This window comes from Gadus morhua, unplaced genomic scaffold (genome assembly GCF_902167405.1).
Source record: "Gadus morhua unplaced genomic scaffold, gadMor3.0, whole genome shotgun sequence".
NCBI classification, from domain to species: domain Eukaryota; kingdom Metazoa; phylum Chordata; class Actinopteri; order Gadiformes; family Gadidae; genus Gadus; species Gadus morhua.
Window position 1 is genome coordinate 8382 of NW_021964150.1, and position 18600 is coordinate 26981.

General features: G+C 44.4%; 1 long non-coding RNA gene across 2 annotated transcripts; it reads left to right on the forward strand.

Annotated features, from left to right (window-relative positions):
• Positions 1-14214: 14214 nt before the first annotated feature.
• LOC115539369 (uncharacterized) lies at positions 14215-16175 on the forward strand. 2 transcript variants are annotated; one of them, XR_003975848.1, is made up of 6 exons: positions 14215-14425; positions 15143-15239; positions 15423-15539; positions 15614-15730; positions 15907-16023; positions 16142-16175. It is a non-coding gene; the product is annotated as an uncharacterized LOC115539369 (long non-coding RNA). The 2 variants fall into 2 exon arrangements; XR_003975847.1 differs by lacking the exon at positions 16142-16175 and having other exon boundaries at positions 14219-14425; positions 15907-16133.
• Positions 16176-18600: the final 2425 nt, after the last annotated feature.

Consider the following 18600-nt stretch of genomic DNA (forward strand, 5'->3'; position numbering starts at 1 on the left):
AGCCTGGGCACTTCCTATATGCCCCATTGTACCGATCTTGGTTGTAGTTCCATCAGACATCCACTGGGGGTGATCGCGGGCGAGGATAGATTGAATGGGAGTCTATGGGACTAGACGGCTAAATATGTCCCTTTCACCTGCTTGTCGTTGAAATATCGCAAATTTTATTCTAGATTCCGCAAGTCCAATATAGATTATAGTTCAAAAGTCAAATGAATGAGTACTTATGTCCTTTCGATTTCTTACAGTTTGGGCCGTTGTTGGCCGTACACGCTAGCATTCCGCTAATGAATGCTGATTGGTCAGGGACGGACTTGCGACTGATTACGACCAGAGTCCCCTCTTGACGGCATCTGAAGCTGAAGCACATTCAGAAACATGGTGTAAACTTCGACTTTCCGTCAAAGTTAATTTTTGCGTACTGTATTTATATTTTCCTGCAGGCCCTTTTATTTTTTAGATAATATGTATGGTGAAAGTACATGGGCATAAATGGAATTTCTTCCATTTCTTGTGTTCAGTGTTCAATGTGTTATATACATGGTAGGTACGGTATGACCACCTTAAATAATACAGTCAATGTCCCGCTCAATATCATTTCATCTGTCATTATCTATTTTTTCGAAAATGAAGATAGTTTTAAAAAAAAATGCCTCGCAAATGTGCAATGATAAACTGCACTAACAGTGGAAACGGATTGTCCGTCTTTTCGTTACCCAAGGACAGAAAAAGGCAACGTTCTCGCTTGCTCCTGTATGAATGGTCCTAGGCTACCTGAGGCTGCACCTGGTAAGGAAAGTTGTGCTGGAGCCCGGGTAAAATCGCACATGGCTATTCAAGTTGCGCGCTAGACATTCTCTTAAGTGTCGAGACTCAAGCACTTAACCGATTGTTCCATACAAATTGTTAGTTAACGATTTAACAACTTCAACATCTGCTATTACAGTCGTTATTCTTTTGTAGGACTTGGGCTAATGACCTTGCACAGAGGGAAAACCATCTACACCACTTGTCATTGATTTCTATGCATTCACTGATCTTTACAGATGGGTTTGTTTTAAGCCATTGAACATAATTGCTCTGCCATGCAACACACTATAAGCTACACGTGTTTGTTAAATGAGAAATATGGTCTGGGTCACATTGAAACAGCAACAGTTGCATAACAGTAATTAATAATTATACAAACATTATTCCAACATTTCAACAGACTAGTTTATTCAAACATCACACTAACAAGAACACAATAAGAACAGTAACTAATAAAAAAAAAAGAGAAATGATTTAACAACACTGAACAGAGGCAGGGAAAAAGGATAGAGGAAGAAGACTTGTCCGTTGTCACAGCATCAAGGTCCAACTGTAGAGATCCGGAAGGGAAGAGGGATGAGGAGGAGTACAACAGAACACTGCTCTCTAGGAGTTTGTTTACTGATGTAAACTAAGTTGATGCAGTCTTAAAATTATGATTCTAATCCAGGTTTCTATTTCAGGAGAAAGAAATGGCTCATAATCGTTGCTTAAAAAAAAGCTTTATCATCGGCACTAGTGAGGATTAAAAAAAACACTCTCTAAGTAACATAGGGCCTACATATGTAAAACATTCGCGCATGTCTTTTTTTTACATTAGCTCACTAAAACTCTGTAACTAGTGTATTAAGCAAAAAAAAGCCTTACCTCCAACAGCTGGTTTTGTCGTTGCGGGAAAAGGGAAATGCGGAAGTGCCGAAGTGCTTCAGAATCTGCCGTAAAGCAGTACCTCTGACGGTATGACAATGTGTGAGGTCATCGCATGTTTTTAACGCCTTTTTCGAACAGATACATGACCTTAAAAAATGCAATATTCAGCTGAGTTTATTATCTTAGCCCCTCCTTTTGAACGCAACTTTCAAATTACTTGACAAAAAAGTTACATTGCGAGAAAAGTGGATTCTGAGGGTAAAACCCCGTTGGCTCCCATTCATTCTGGACTCGCCTGCGAGCGCCCCGCGTGGACAGAGATTATTACTGCAACCAGTCCAGAAAACCAGAACTAACCAGCGAGTGCCCATTCTCCTCATATTAGACATTCTCTGGTTTTACTGATGAATGGATACGAGCGGCTAGGCACACTTGCGCAGAAATAGTTTCACAAACAACCCGCACAAGGAGATTGTCAAAATAAAAGCGTATAATACAGTGATATGCATCGATGTTTGGGCGTTGCATCGATGCAGTTGGATCATTCGCCAATTAATCGATGTATGGATCATTACAACCCTACCCGCCACCCGTTCACTTGGCATTGAACGCCTCACTTCTAATTGGATCAAAAGTGTCCATAAACACGGCTATGTGGCGGATCTATTGCGTGTGTGCATGAATGTCCTCACGCTCTGGCGACAAAAGAAAATCAATGACAGCAACTGAAAACTATGCCGGTATGAAACTAAAACTGTGATTCTGAAAAAAGTATTAAAGCTATCGAAATTTTGCTTAGATATTAAGCGAAAAGTGTGTAGATCTTTTCATTGATTTGAAAAATGAATTGGTTCCAATGTGTTGAATTGTCAGAAGTTGACCAGACGGCCTCAATGAAACCAACTGAAAGTAGTAGAAAGGAGTGGTTGCATCCGCCGTTACATGGAACGGTGATATTGACGACCCCCTTGATAATAGTTGAGAAAAAATGAGAAAATAAACGGCAAATTTATGATGCAATAAATCAGCCTAAAAAAGTAAATGAGCGGAGTTAGTTGCATCCGACGTATCGAAACTTAAATCAGCGGAGGCTGACGCTGGTCCAAGGAGAAGACCATCCTTAGACCAAAATAAAACGGCAATTTTATAATGTGATAAATAAGCGACCTAAGACATGCTCTAATGAAACACCCATTTGCTACTTTTCACACTGAAGTCCTTTCCTTGTCTACTGTAAATGTATTTCAATTATACGTTATTTTATTATATTTTGCGTTGTATTTGAGAATTCACCAATTAATCGAAATAATGAGTGTAATTGTGTTCACAAGAAGAGTTTAAAGCATCAGGATACTTGTCTATAAAATATATTGGTATATTTTGGTATCTAATTGAAACGAAAATCCCTGATATGAGAGCATCAAGCCTGGACGTTGGGGGGTGTTGACAACAAGTAACTTCATTTAAAAATAAATGATTCCCCAATAATAATCTTTATGTTTGTCCAAACAATTTGCACATTGTAATCATATTTTTTGTCATACCATACAATTAGTGTACTGTACAGAAGAAATACTGTGACAAAGGCAACTTCGATACTCATTCAGTCTCATCATAATATTTAGATTCTTAGAGTTGTTGAACAGGGGCGTAGCCAGGACATAGGGGGGGGCACTTGATTGTCAATGGAGGGGGGGGGGGGGGGGTATTTTAAGTGCAATATTTATTTGTAATGTCAAAATATAACACTTTAAATAAGAATAATAAGTCAAAGTTAGATCAAACTAATAGTGCAAATATTTCAGCTTTCTTTCGAGCGTGTCCGTTGAGGATTTGTTAATTTTATTTTTTCAGACTGGCCACCCATGTGGCTACGGCCCTGTTGTTGAGCCATAAAACTAGCAATACACCACTCCCCTGTCTGTAGCTAAGTGCACTGAACGGGCACTACATTAGTCGTATGGAATTATTTCCAGCTAAAGTATACCAGTTGAACTGGGTCTATATTTTAGGTAGGCCCAGGCCCAGCTATATATGTTTGCCGTATGTACTCAAGAATCATGACGGCTTATAGAAAACCATTGTTACCTTTGCCAAGGACACATCCGCTATGAAGATGTCTTCTGTCTTCTTGGAAAGGGTTTGAATCCTTCTTGAAACCAGGCAGACATTTTTGCTTTTCAGGAGTTGATGCCCAAGCCTGTAGAAGAAAAGGCACATACGTTCAGTGGAATAAGTTATAGTGGAACCTATATCTGATGGTTTGAGGAGAGATCATTGTAGCCCAGGATGGTCCAGGAGGCACACGATATTTCAACATGTAGCCTATGTAATGTTCTTCAACATTTATGTTATGTGTTTCAACATGTATGTATGTATAGTATTTCAATTCAACATGTATGCAATGTAGGTGATGAGGTTTAGTTGGTTCCCAATGTTTTCACATATTCCACTGAAATGTCGATTATGCTGTGATACAAAACTAGTTACACTAGAATACATGACTAGTTAAACTAGTATACTAGAATACATGATTACATTCGTTTGTAACGCAGATTTGGACAAAAAACAAAAAAAAAGGTCTGCGAGCAATATGGAAAATGTAATAGGCCGAGGCTATATTATTTTAATGTTTATGAATTTAAAACTTAACAACTGGACAGCGTCAAATGTAAAAGTACGAAGTAGGGCGTAGGATGCACAGAGGAATGGCATCGCGGAGCTCACACAAAAGTCAGAGGAAATCTCACCTCGGCGAAGACGAGGAAAAGTCCAACTCCCAGCCACCAAACCAGGCCCATTGGTCTTCAAAGATCCTGTGTTCAGAATACAACTGAATTCAATCCAACTAAATCAATCCGTCGAGGAGGCTGCTCTTTGTTAGTTTAGTTTCCTTGTGTTCGTAGCAGACGGTAGTATTTCGCCGACCCTAAGCAGCAGGACAAGTTGTTGAGCAAGTATGATCGGAAAGTGACGTCACGTTCACAGGTGCGCAGATGCCACCCCTTCTCGTCCGCCCTCAAAATATGGGCAACCGCAGGCTGGCCGGTGCACGAAGCCGGAACAGTCTGCTAGTGCAAACGCGGAAATAAATAAAAATAATTTGCAAAACCCTAGTGGGTATTTCGAATGGAGGTTGTATGTGCTGTCTGATCAACCTGATTGGAGTCGGCGTCTGGTGTTAATAATAAGTCCATAATAAGCACACTGCCTCAACGTCGGCTGGGTTGTGCAACTTCCCCATCGAAAGTTCCTTTCTGGAAGTGTGTGAATCAAGTCTCAGTCTCTCTCTCAACCACACGCACGCACACTCACCCAAAATACGTTGTGAGTCAGTTTGCTGTTACATTTAAACTTGCTGTTAACGTTGGCTTACGGATACATTTTTCTATATATTAGCACAATCTTTTATCCAACAAGGACGGTTTCTCTTCTGTTTATTCATTTTGATCTCATCGTCTTTCTGTGTTTCTCATTGATCACATGTCTCACCAGTCGAGTGATATCCTGCATTATCAATGCCATCAGTTCATCATCAATAAAAACAACAACCCCTTCATCTCACAAAGTCCTGCCACTTTTTAAAAAAAGCTTAAACATCTATTGAAATAGGCAGCCTGTATAGTAAGTGTATTAATATTAAAAGTGCATATTTGGTTAGCTTATTCGGTTAACGGTGGTTAGGTTTCCAATAATGCTAGACTGGTTAAATTAAGGTGTTAGAAATGGTTGTATTAAGACTATTGTGGATAGAAGAGACACGCTGCATTACCATTAAACGTTTACAGAAAATAACTAAAGTTTATTCATGAAATGAGCTACGACAGTGGCGACCGATTTCAGATAGTAATAGGTCATAAATACTATCAAAAACATGCAATAACATGGGACAATGTCAAGAAACCACAGACTCCCTTCCTAAAATCAAGCAGAACATTTATTTATAGAGCATAATTTATGAAAAATATTGTGAAAATGAACAGTCATCTCTGTCCTCTTACAAAAACATCGGCAATTGATTTTTCTCCAATAGTTTAATCTGCCATCGTGGAATCTCGGTCCCATTTCAAAAGTTTGGTCATTCTATGTTTCAAATTGTCTTTCTGCAGTGTCCGCACTGGGACAGAGAGACAAGTCGAGTCCAAACTGGTTCTGGGGCCTCGTAGGATCTGTTTCGAGGGGGCTTCCCCTGAGAAACATATACGACCGACTCATCGACCGCATTATGACGTCACAGCGCTGGCTGGAGAGACCATGGACATAAAAAGAGACCAAACAGGGCAGCCACTATCCAACTCCGTCGTCTTGTTGTGTTGTTGGCGCTGAAATTTGACGGCATGTTCTCCTTCGATGGGCCCGAACCAGGGAGTCATACAATGTCTTTTGTTTAAGGGTTTATTACATGATTTGTAAGATGAATCAGATTCTGAAAGCAGCTCTTGTGTCATTACAATTGCATGCGTGTTTCGTTTAGTCAAAAAAACGAAAATCTAAAGTTTACCTCGTTTATTCTTTTTTTGGTTCATACCAAAACTAATTTACAACTCAATATCTTGTTTCGGTCGGTGGACGGGTCCTCTGATTGGCTAGTGTGCTTCATTGCCCTTTGCTCCTCATAATAAAAATTCTTCCGTTTGATAATGTAGACAAAAATATTACTGTATTATAGACACTAGCAGACACAGAGGTTATGATGTTATGATGACTTCAGTGCAGTTGACATGAAGTTATTACATGAAGAGTAGACCTGAGGGCTTTACTACAACGGAGGCTCAACATATCCAGGCTCTGTGTTCATTATCCGGCTCAACAAAACCTAAAGCCCCGGTCAGAGTTAACTGGCATGACGACGGTGGTCAATGTCCGGCTCTGAGCTTTGCGCTCTGCCCGTTCACATCAGAGGAGCTGCGATCGCGGGCTGCTGATTCCCTCACAGCCTGAGAGTAGCTATGAGGAATACAAGTGATCACAACACATTTCAGAACACTGAAAACTACTTTTGCCGTGATAGAATAAAAATAAATAAAAATGCTCTTTCTCCCAGTTGGTAGTGCGTCGCCCAAATCGCCCCCACACACCATCCACCCGTGCTCCATCGGAGATCAGAGAAGGGCTACAGACAACGACTTCATAGCAAAGTACGCACACAGCTCGGTCCTTCAGGGAACCAATCAGACTTACATCCATACACATCCTCTCATAAACATTCAATCCTGCGCATAAATACAAAATATGGGAATAAAAAGGAACACACTGCAATCTCAGAAGAACTCATGGGTGAAAAATGCAGGATACCTTTTCATTTAAAAAATGCACAGACATAAAAATACACAAACATGGCAAAAGCATGCAGGAAGTATTAAAAACACACAAATAAGTGCTGGCAGGTAATGTGCAAAATAGATAAAACTGCGTAAATAAATAAATGGGTATATAAAATAAAGATAAATAAGGCATAGTGAAGCCATTCACACATTCATACCATCCTTCCACATAAAAGAAGCCTCCAACAGAATAAAAGGAAGAGTGAAAGAGGTGGAAGGCCTCAATAGATCATGATGTGAAGGAAGCAACAGTAAGGATAAAAACGTGGAACATATTAAAACGCACAGTCGACCCGACGCCATGCAGGGAACCCCCCAGGAGGAGTCCCAGGACCCCCCAGCGCCCCCAGCAGCGTCCCAGTGCGGCCCCCACTCCCTGATGTTCAGGCCCAAGGGGGGGAGGGTCTTAAGCTTGGCTCTCCACCTCTGCTCCGCCTCCTTCCTCTGTCTGTCCGCCCAGCACGCCTTCACCTCCAGCCCGGTGATGAACAGTGAGGTGATGGGGTGAGTTTGGAAGTGTTGGACGATGTGAGTGTTGAGTGTGCCTACGTGTATAGTATATAAGAGCTGTTTAAGTCGGTTGAGCATCGTGTGCTTTGTTTCGCCGTCATATATGATGTGGCATTCAGAGCATGTGACGGCGTAGAGGATGTTTTCGTCCTGCTTGGTGAGGTTTAGCGTGACAGGGCTGGAGGTGGAGGCGTGCTGGTTCCAGACGACCGCCAGCTGCTGAGAGTGGCTTTGGTGTGGAGGGGGGGGGGCTTCTGATATCTGTGGAGAAGAGGCCCCCACCAGGACATCCTGGAGGTCCTGTTGTTCCTGTAGGCTGATAGTGTGGGGTTGGAGTGTGGGGTTGTTGTGTTGTGTGCGTGTGAATGTGTGTTTCAGTGTGGAGTGTGTGTGATGTGTTGTGTCAATGTGCTGATGAGGGGTACGATGTGTGTGTGTGGCTGCCCCCCCCCCCCGATCGTCTCCGCTCCTGATGTCAGGGGTCCCCTCAGGGAGCCTGTTGGGGAGGACCCCCTGACTCAGGGATCCAGGCCCTCCTAGTGGGGGCCCCCCCTCAGCCGGCCTGTGGACGGGGGCGGACCCTAAGTCGGCCCCTCCAGGGTGGGAGGGGAGCCGGTTAAGGGGAGGCGTAGAGGAGGGGAGCTGGTTAGGGTTAGGGTTAGGGAGGTGGTGGGGGTCCGCAGTGGAGTTACGGTGAGACGGGGGGGGGGGGGGGGGGGCTCCTTCATGGAGGAGTGCGTGAGGGTCACTGGGTTTGAAACCAGCTCTTGTGTGAAGGACTGTGTGGGGTGCGTTTGGGTCAGGGGGAAAAAGACAATCTTGGGCACCGATCCCTTTCTCCTCCACGTCGTGGTTCAGTCCACTTCAGATTGATGTGGACGTGGAAGAACCAGAGACGTCGGAGAACCCGACGCTGTCGTGTGAAAGTCATAATATGGTCTGGAGGCGCACACAGCTTTTGGCCGTGATAATTAATATTATATGATATAGATATCCATATATTATATGATATTATTTAGATATAGCTTGTAATAATTAGAGGTAAACTTTTATTGAAGTCAGATCTAAATTGCTTGTTGTTGTTTTTTCTACAGGGTTAACAGCTAGTAGAGTTGTGTTTGTGCTTGTACTCATTGTGTTGGTAAGAGTTATCCATGGTTTGATGGGAGTGCATTCATTAAAGAATAGAGAATGGGTCAGACTTGATTAATTCAAAAGAGATGAGGGAGGGGGGGTAAGATAGAGGGAGGGAGGGGGGGGTAAGATAGAGGGAGGGGGGGTAAGATAGAGGGAGGGAGGGGGGGTAAGATAGAGGGAGGGAGGGGGGCAAGATAGAGGGAGGGGGGGTAAGATAGAGGGAGGGGGTTTTAGGAGGTAAAGAACGATGAAAACAGAGGAGAGATGCAATGCAAAACAAACTATAATTTGGTTAAGTTAAACGTTGCCATTGGACACCAGATAATGAAAATAATAAAAACTAAAATCAGCAGGGTGGGAATAGGGGAAAAAAGAATACAAAGGGGGGTAGTAAATCATAAAATAAAAATAACTAAACAGATACTGTAACAGATGAGAAAAAATACTAATGTTCTTTTTCCATGTGTGGAGAGGTAGGCTGTAGCTAAGTCGGTGGGAGGGTTAGAGTTAGGGTTAGGGTCAGGGTTAGAGTTAGGGTCAGGGTTAGGGTTAGGGTACGGCCACACCAAACGCGTTACTCGCGTTAGGGGCGTTGAAAATCGGCATTTTTGCATAGGGAACCATTGGTCTAGGCGCGGTACACGCGTTGAACCGTTGAAGCGTTGCGTTGGGGGCGTTAGGCGCGGCAGTTGCACGTAATTACGCACGTAAACGCAGTAACGCGCCCAACGCACCAACGCCCGGAGTTCAGAAAATTGAACTTTCAACGCTCCAACGCGTGACGCTAAGCCGCGGTAGCCAATCAGCGTGGAGCTTGACCCGACGTCACTGGCAGAGAGTAGTGAGCTTGGACAGAAGCATACGGCCGACATCTTTCTTTATTCTGGGTGGAAATAGTAACGTAGTTACGCCATTAAATGCGTTTATGGAAACATTTTACTTTCATAATGTTCGCTCGGTGAATGTGAAGGATGTTTGGTTTGATAGCTATGACGAAGAGGGAACGCTCCGTTCACTTGCATGGACAGAGTCTCTGGTTGCTAAGCAACCTCAACGTCTTGGCGGACTATATCTCTGCTGATCAACACTGCGAATGCTGGAAACACACCAGACACACCATGTGAAGTTATTTAACCCGATTATTGTTATTTATATCCGAGATTATTTAATCTAACCCGATCTAAACCCTATCATGCACCCAAACACGGCGGCGTTTGGGTTTCCTACCTCGGACTCCAGCGCAGCCACGGCCGACATCTTTCTTTATTCTGGGTGGAAATAGTTATAGTTACGCCATTAAATGCGTTTATGGAAACATTTTTAGCGAGAAATGTGCATTTTACTTTCATAATGTTCGCTCAGTGAATGTGAAGGATGTTTGGTTTGATAGTTATGACGAAGAGGGAACGCTCCGTTCACTTGCATGGACATGGACTCATCTAGCTGCGTTGGCGCGTTGACGCGTTGGAAGCGTTGAACCACCACACACTGGTCAAGCGTCAGGTTAGGCGCGGTACTCGCGTTGTCCAACGCGAGTAACGCGGTTGGTGTGGCCGCACCATTACATGCGTTGAAGCGTTGCGTTGGGGGCGTTAGGCGCGTCAGACGCACGTAATTACGCACGTAAACGCAGTAACGCGCCCAACGCGCCAACGCCCGGAGTTCAGAAATCTGAACTTTCAACGCTACAACGCGTGACGCTTGGCCGCGATAGCCAATCAGCGTTGAGCTTGACCCGACGTCACTGGCAGAGAGTAGCGAGCTTGGACAGAAGCATACGGCCGACATCTTTCTTTATTCTGGGTGGAAATAGTAACATAGTTACGCTATTAAATGCGTTTATGGAAACATTTTTAGCGAGAAATGTGCATTTTACTTTCATAATGTTCGCTCGGTGAATGTGAAGGATGTTTGGTTTGATAGTTATGACGAAGAGGGTACGCTCCTTTCACTTGCATGGACAGAGTCTCTGGATGCTAAGCAACCTCAACGTCTTGGCGGACTATTTCTCTGCTGATCAACACTACGAATGCTGGAAACACACCAGACACACCATGTGAAGTTATTTAACCCGATTATTGTTATTTATATCAGAGATTATTTAATCTAACCCGATCTTCACACTGCTACCCTCTGGCAGGCGCTACCGGGCCACTACAGCCCGCACCTCCAGACTGCAGAACAGTTTCATCCCCAGGGCCATCACAGAACTTAATAATCACACTACACTCCTACCCTCCACCCAGCACAACTGCACTTTTGTTAGTGGTTGCACAAACAAATTTCGTTGTGTATCCAATGCACAATGACAAATAAAGTCTATTCTATTCTATTCTATTCTATTCTAAACTCTTCACCCAAACACGGCGGCGTTTGGGTTTCCTACCTCGGACTCCAGCGCAGCCACGGCCGACAACTATCTTTATTCTGGGTGGAAATAGTGACATAGTTACGCCATTAAATGCGTTTATGGAAACATTTTTAGCGAGAAATGTGCATTTTACTTTCATAATGTTCGCTCGGTGAATGTGAAGGATGTTTGGTTTGATAGTTATGACGAAGAGGGAACGCTCCGTTCCATTGCATGGACTGAGTGTCTGGATGCTACGCAACCTCAACGTCTTGGCGGACTATTTCTCTGCTGATCAACACTACGAATGCTGGAAACACACCAGACACACCATGTGAAGTTATTTAACCCGATTATTGTTATTTATATCAGAGATTATTTAATCTAACCCGATCTAAGCTCTTTCACCCAAACACGGTGGCGTTTTGGGTTCCTACCTTGGACTCCAGCGCAGCCACGGCCGACAGCTATCTTTATTCTGGGTGGAAATAGTAACATAGATACGCCATTAAATGCGTTTATGGAATCATTTTTAGCGAGAAATGTGCATTTTACTTTCATAATGTTCGCTCGGTGAATGTGAAGGCTGTTTGGTTTGATAGTTATGACGAAGAGGGAACGCTCCGTTCACTTGCATGGACATGGACTCATCTAGCTGCGTTGGCGCGTTGACGCGTTGGAAGCGTTGAACCGAGTAACCACCCCACAATGATCAAGCGTCAGGTTAGGCGCGTTACTCGCGTTATCCAACGCGAGTAACGCGTTTGGTGTGGCCGTACCGTAACCACCCCACAATGATCAAGCGTCAGGTTAGGCGCGTTACTCGCGTTATCCAACGCGAGTAACGTGTTTGGTGTGGCCGCACCGTCACCTCATCTCCGAGTCCAGTGGTGGTTTCTAAATGCTTTTGTGCTTTCCTGCAAAAGTCAAGTGTGTGTGTGTGTGTGTGTGTGTGTGTGTGTGTGTGTGTGTGTGTGTGTGTGTGTGTGTGTGTGTGTGTGTGTGTGTGTGTGTCAGTGGAGGCTTCTCCATTGAGGAGAGGGAGGAAGATCCTCCTTAACATTGTTGAGAATAAAAAATGTAGATTGCCCAGACTACTGTAATGAATTAATGCCCTTAAATATGACTACTTTAATGCCTTTGAATATATAATGTTCGTTTCCCTGGGTAAAGGGACATTAGCACCCCCTATCGCCTTTTGACAATTATTTCAGGGAGGAAGGTCCTCCCTCAGCCTCCGTTGACTCCCATTCATTTCCCAGAAAGTACTGGCGGCCGGTGAATAACATGGGTTTCAATGGGAGAGAGGAGGAAAGTCCTCCTCTGAGTGGGTGTGACCTTACAGGAGTCTGATTCGCGCAAAAATCGATGCGCTGCGCTATGAACCAATAAGCAGGATCCCTGGCTGGTGAGCAGTGTTGCCAGATTGGGCAGATTTCGCACCCAATTGGGCTACTTTTAACAACGTTAGGCTGGGAATATTATCATTGGGCGGGAAATTTGCCCAATCTGGCAACGCTGTCGATAACAAACTAGTGGTGGATTCAATGATTCGTTTCCGTGACCCAGTTCGCGTGATTCAGTTCGCCACGAGGAGTCGTTCGCGAATCGTTCGTTCCTTCGTTCGTTCAGTCGAGTTTCCGGTAGCACTAACTCCACTGAGTCTGACTGACTCAGCTGAGAACCGTGCAATGGGGTCCATTCCATGATGCGATTTACCGCTACCGGAAACCAGGCTGAACGAACATACAATTCGTGAACGACTCCTCCTAGTTCAGTCGAGTTTCCGGTGAATCGATTCACCAGAAACTCGACTGAACGTGGAGGAGTCGTTCGCGATTCAGCCTAGTTTCCGGTAACGGTGAATCGCATCATGGAATGCACGCCATTGCACGGTTCTCAGCTGAGTCAGTCAGACTCAGTGGAGTTAGGGCTACCGGAAACTCGTTTGTTCGTTCAGTCGAGTCTCCGGTGAATCGAATGGTGAACGAGACGACCGAACGAACGAGAGCGACGAACCAGTTCAGTTCGTTCGTCCTAAAGACTCGGTCATTCGAACCGGTTCGCGAACGAGCCAACACTATAACAAACCCGCTCTGCCTTGCGCCTCAGTCTGAGGCGCAAGGCAGGTGAAATCATCTGAAGGATTACGAGATTCTAACATTTGCGAATAAAATGTACAATGGAAACATTAGAAACAGAGAACATTGTTCATGTTTAATTACACAAAGCATTCCATTCATTGAGTTACAGTGCTAAGTTAGCGACCAAAGAAAAAGGTAAACTCTTCGCAAAATCTAGATCACCAAAAGTAATGGCAACGTCAGTGTTGTTGGTGCTACATGGTTTGCTAGGTACTCATGGCTTACTGGTAGCATTACTAGCAATCGACTGTATTGCTGGCCCTGTTTTCTAATGAATAATGGCAAATCTCCAACGTGGGCTGTTCATGGTTTCCCTGATGTGAAAAATCTTGATAGGGCAACCAAACGCCACGACTAGTGTCAAGTTCACGTTGGTGCTGCTATGCGACTTTCCTTGCCAGGCACCACGCCTATAGATCAGGTTGTTTGAAATAATGTTCTCGTTCTTTTACTAGTTTGTTACTCTGACCGTTCTGTTTGATATTGTGAAAATGGTGTGGAAAGGGTGAATGATTCAGAGCATGATGCGTTTTAAATGGTATCGCTTTTGGTCAGTCTTTTCTTAAAACAATTGTAACTGAAAATAAACATAGCTAAATTACAACCAATAACTTCAGTCATTGAGGGCAAAAATAGGCCCAGATTTTTTTATTTACTTTTACAAATCAAGTGTAGGCCTGATTTGACTAATGGGCATTGCATCCTTGCCTTCTGCCCTAGTAGTCCATTTCAAAGACATGCTGCCCACCAGCTTTCAAATTACAGTGATGCCACTGGTGGCTTTGTATCAAATTTATTCACATAACTATCCCTCCCTACTATTTTGTAGTTCACCAAAACACCCTGAAACAAGTGAAAGCAGTCCAATGGCAACCAAGCACGCAGTCCTTCCTCCCTCACTTTAAAAACGACCAGCCGCCACTGGTGTGTGTGTGTGTGTGTGTGTGTGTGTGTGTGTGTGTGTGTGTGTGTGTGTGTGTGTGTGTGTGTGTGTGTGTGTGTGTGTGTGTGTGTGTGTGTGTGTGCGCGCGCGCGCGCTCCCCCGAAAACACGTTACCTGCGCTGATAGGTGCGGCTGAGAGTCAAACCGGTTCAGCTCACTTCCTCATAAGTTTGTCGCAGCTTGGAGCCTTTCTTTCTCCGCTTTTTAAACCTTTCACCTGATTAACTTGTATAAGGTTAAAGGTAAACACTTTAACCTCAGTTTCTTCCCTTACATTTATACTTGTATTACTTTATACCGTATGGACGCATTTTAATCACGGAATAGATACGATAAGGTAAGGTAGGCCGACAGTATACTACCGTTTTTATTGTCTTTCGTTTATGTATATGATAATGAACAACCAGCTTACTATCGTTAATATTGACCACATCTCGGTATATGTCTGCGTGTATCGCTTATCAATTAAAGACAGTTTACTGTAGAGAATGCAACCTTGGTTCATGTTTCACTGCTTTTCTGACCCGTGTGGTAAATCGAACACTGCGTTCAATATTCAAGTGATTCGTTTGTCCTGATGCTACTCCGAATTAAAATAAGGACGTGACAGAAGTCCTTTCAATGTGCTGATATTTAAAAAAGTTATATATTTGTGCGTATTGATTATCGATGTGTTGAGCTTCACCAGTTGATCTATAGGGAATCTGTGGTTCAGTAAAGTGACAGAATTCAGACTTTGGTCCAGTGGAGAAATTATTAAAACGTTCTTTACTTTAATGGTACCGCAATGCATTTTTTAAGTCTATTGTATATCTTTTTTGTGTTGTAGTTTAAGCACAGTTACAGTCTCAAGGTGTTTAATAATTCATCTGTCATCTGCTGTACACATCTGTACTGTAGTGAGGGCAGTGCGGTTATGTTGTGGGGTTCATATCGATGGTCTATGACGTCCATAATGCTTTAGTGTGAAGCAGTCACAAAGATCTTCTCTCTCAATAAACAGCTAAAGTTCAAAAGGCAATTGAAGTGATGGATGAGTTGTGTTTGTGTCCAGGTCTCCAGTCTACTATGGATGAGGAGAGAGAAGAGGGGGGTCCTACCTCTAAGACCACTCTGTCTGGGGAACATGGCCGCCGTAGCAAAGCTAAGAGGTAAGAAGAGGATCTCTCTGTCTGTGACTGCTGTCCATCTCAGAGCTCAGCAGTGATGCATCATGACTCCATCATTAGTCTGAGTAATGTGTGTGTGTGTGTGTGTGTGTGTGTGTGTGTGTGTGTGTGTGTGTGTGTGTGTGTGTGTGTGTGTGTGTGTGTGTGTGTGTGTGTGTGTGGTAGCCCAGAGAAGCAGGAGAGAACAGACCCCCCTGGACCCAGCTGTGTCTTCATGAAGAGTGGCTGGTCTATGGATAATCCTGTTAGTTTTAAAGATGGAAATCAGTCTATTGAGAAGAGGTGAGGATTTATCAGAGATCATAAAGATGCAGCTTCCATCGAACGTCCATAAATCCTGGTTTTTGTTTTTCTAGAAGAGTCCAGCAGGAGAGAGCAGACTCCCCTGGACCCAGCTGTGTCTCCATGAAGAGTGGCTGGTCTATGGATATACCTGTTACCATTAAAGATGGACGTCCCTCCAGAGAGGAGAGGTAGGGGTTCAAACAGACGATGAAAACAGACCACTTGGTTGTTTTCAGACTACTGATATCTACGTGTGTGTGTGTGTGTGTGTGTGTGTGTGTGTGTGTGTGTGTGTGTGTGTGTGTGTGTGTGTGTGTGTGTGTGTGTGTGTGTGTGTGTGTGTGTGTGTGTGTGTGTGTGGTAGCCCAGAGCAGCAGCAGAGAACAGACTCCCCTGGACCAAGCTGTGTCTCCATGAAGAGTGACCACTCTATGGATGTACCATTGGTGTTTAAAGATGGACGTTCCTCCAGAGAGGAGAGGTAGGGGGTTCAAACAGACGATGAAAACAGACCACTTGGTTGTTATCAGTCTCTACTGATACTCTACTGATCTACAAGTCTGGCGAAATAGAATTGTGTGTGTGTGTGTTCCCCAAAGACACCAGATGACGTCAAAGGTTACCAGTGCTCAGTCTCTGCAACATCAAACAGAGCTGATCAAGGTGTGTAAATGTCCACCGAGACGTTTGACTTCAGCTCTCCATGAACATTAGAAAGCATCTCTTGTCCAGCGGGACGTGAATCCAGGACAGATGCTTCTGATGTCCTCAGTGAGTTCAGAGTAAAGTTCTCCTTGATGTTTGTTCTGTTCCAGAGGGCTGAGGAGAACGCACACGCTTTTCTAGACAAGGAGCTGAAGAAGCTCTGGAGGGATCTCTTCTCAGATTACCCACAATGCTCAGAGGGTCAGAGAGTGGAGGAGGAGGAGGTGGATGATAAGAAGGAGGAGCAGAGGAGGCGCGCCATAGAGGGAGTGGTGGACATCACAAAGCTCTGCCTGATGGAGATGAACCAGGAGGAACTGGCCGACAAACTGTGGGGCGGTAAGAGGCTCTTATTTTGAAAACGGAAGAAATACACATTTTGATGAGCAGTAGGAGATTATTATTTGTTCTCTTCGGGCTAAATTACATAATGTGAGACTTATTCATTTCAAACTTCAACGTGGATACAATCTTTCCTCTTTGGTGTTAAATGGTTTGATCCAGTATGTAGGATTGTTGTGGGGTATCAGGTTAAATGGTTTGATCCGGATATGTAGGGTAATGGTGGGGGTCTCAGGTTAAAGAATGTTAAACATCATCATTACCAGCACCAAATCCCCGACCACATCAACCCCATTCTCGTCCAACTACACTGGCTCCCTGTCCAACACCGGACTGACCTTAAAACCCTTCTGCTCACCGACAAAGCCCCCCACAACGTGGCCCCCACTTATCTCCCGACCTCCTCCAGGAGGACAGGCCCTGCCGCTCCCTTCGTCATCCTCAGCTGGTCTTCACCGTCCCGACCTCCCGCCTCAGCACCGTGGGTGCTGGGGGCTCTCAGCACCGTGGGTGCTAGGGCTCTCAGCACCGTGGGTGCTAGGGCTCTCAGCACCGTGGGTGCTTGGGCTCTCAGCACCGTGGGTGCTAGGGCTTTCAGCACCGTGGGTGCTGGGGCTCTCAGCACCGTGGGTGCTAGGGCTCTGAGCTGAACTGAAAGACACACCCTGACAACATTGAATCCCTCCTCAAAACACATGTGTTCCCACTGGCCTTCTCGCTGTAATGACCCCCTACTGGGGGTTCCCCTCGTATCCCCGTTGGGCTACTGTTCTTACCCCCTCCTACCTGGGTCTCCTCACTGCTGTTCTTACCCCCTCCTACCTGGGTTTCCTCACTGTTCGTACCCCCTCCTACCTGGGTCTCCTCACTGCTGTTCTTACCCCCTCCTACCTGGGTCTCCTCACTGTTCTTACCCCCTCCTACCTGGGTCTCCTCACTGCTGTTCTTACCCCCTCCTACCTGGGTCTCCTCACTGTTCTTACCCCCTCCTACCTGGGTCTCCTCACTGCTGTTCTTACCCCCTCCTACCTGGGTCCCCTCACTGTTCTTACCCCCTCCTACCTGGGTCTCCTCACTGTTCTTACCCCCTCCTACCTGGGTCTCCTCACTGTTCTTACCTCCTCCTACCTGGGTCTCCTCACTGTTCTTACCCCCTCCTACCTGGGTCACCTCAGTGTTCTTACCCCCTCCTACCTGGGTCTCCTCACTGTTCTTACCCCTTCCTACCTGGGTCTCCTCACTGTTCTTACCCCCTCCTACCTGGGTCTTCTCACTGCTGTTCTTACCCCCTCCTACCTGGGTCTCCTCACTGCTGTTCTTACCTCCTCCTACATGGGTCTTATGTCTTGTTTTGATCATTCTGTTGGCGATGCAGCTCTTGCTGTTTTTGAACCTAGATTGTTTTATGAATTTAAGGCGACCTTGGGTGTCATGAAAGGTGCCTTGAAATAAAATGTTATTCAATGTAATTATTAATTCAAGATTCAAGATTCAAGATTCAAGATGCTTTATTTATACCGAGGGAAATTATTGTGCAACAGTTACAATACAAAGGTGGGAAAGTAACACAGGGTTAGAGTCAAAATAGATAAAATACAAACTAAATAAGTGAAAACTAAATAAGTGAAAAGGAGCGATTGTATAAAAGTGGTATTAGTGGTAAAAGTGGTAAAGTGATAAATATTATAGCAGCAATTGTTGGCAGCATAAATTAACTAAAGTGATTAATTGAAAATTGGGTAAAAATAAAAAATAATAAAAATAAATATATATATAAATAAATATATAAATAAATAAATTGGGTAAAAATAAATAAATAAATAATAAAGTGACATTGGTCTCAGGGCATAGTGTCTCCACGGTCCCTTCTGCAGCCGGAGGTAGATGCATTAAACAGTCTAATGGCCACAGGAAGAAAAGACTTTCTCCGGCGTTCTGTGTTACACCGTTAATATTATTATAATTAATAAGAATATTAAACATAAGCTGCAGATCAACAGCAGAATAACTC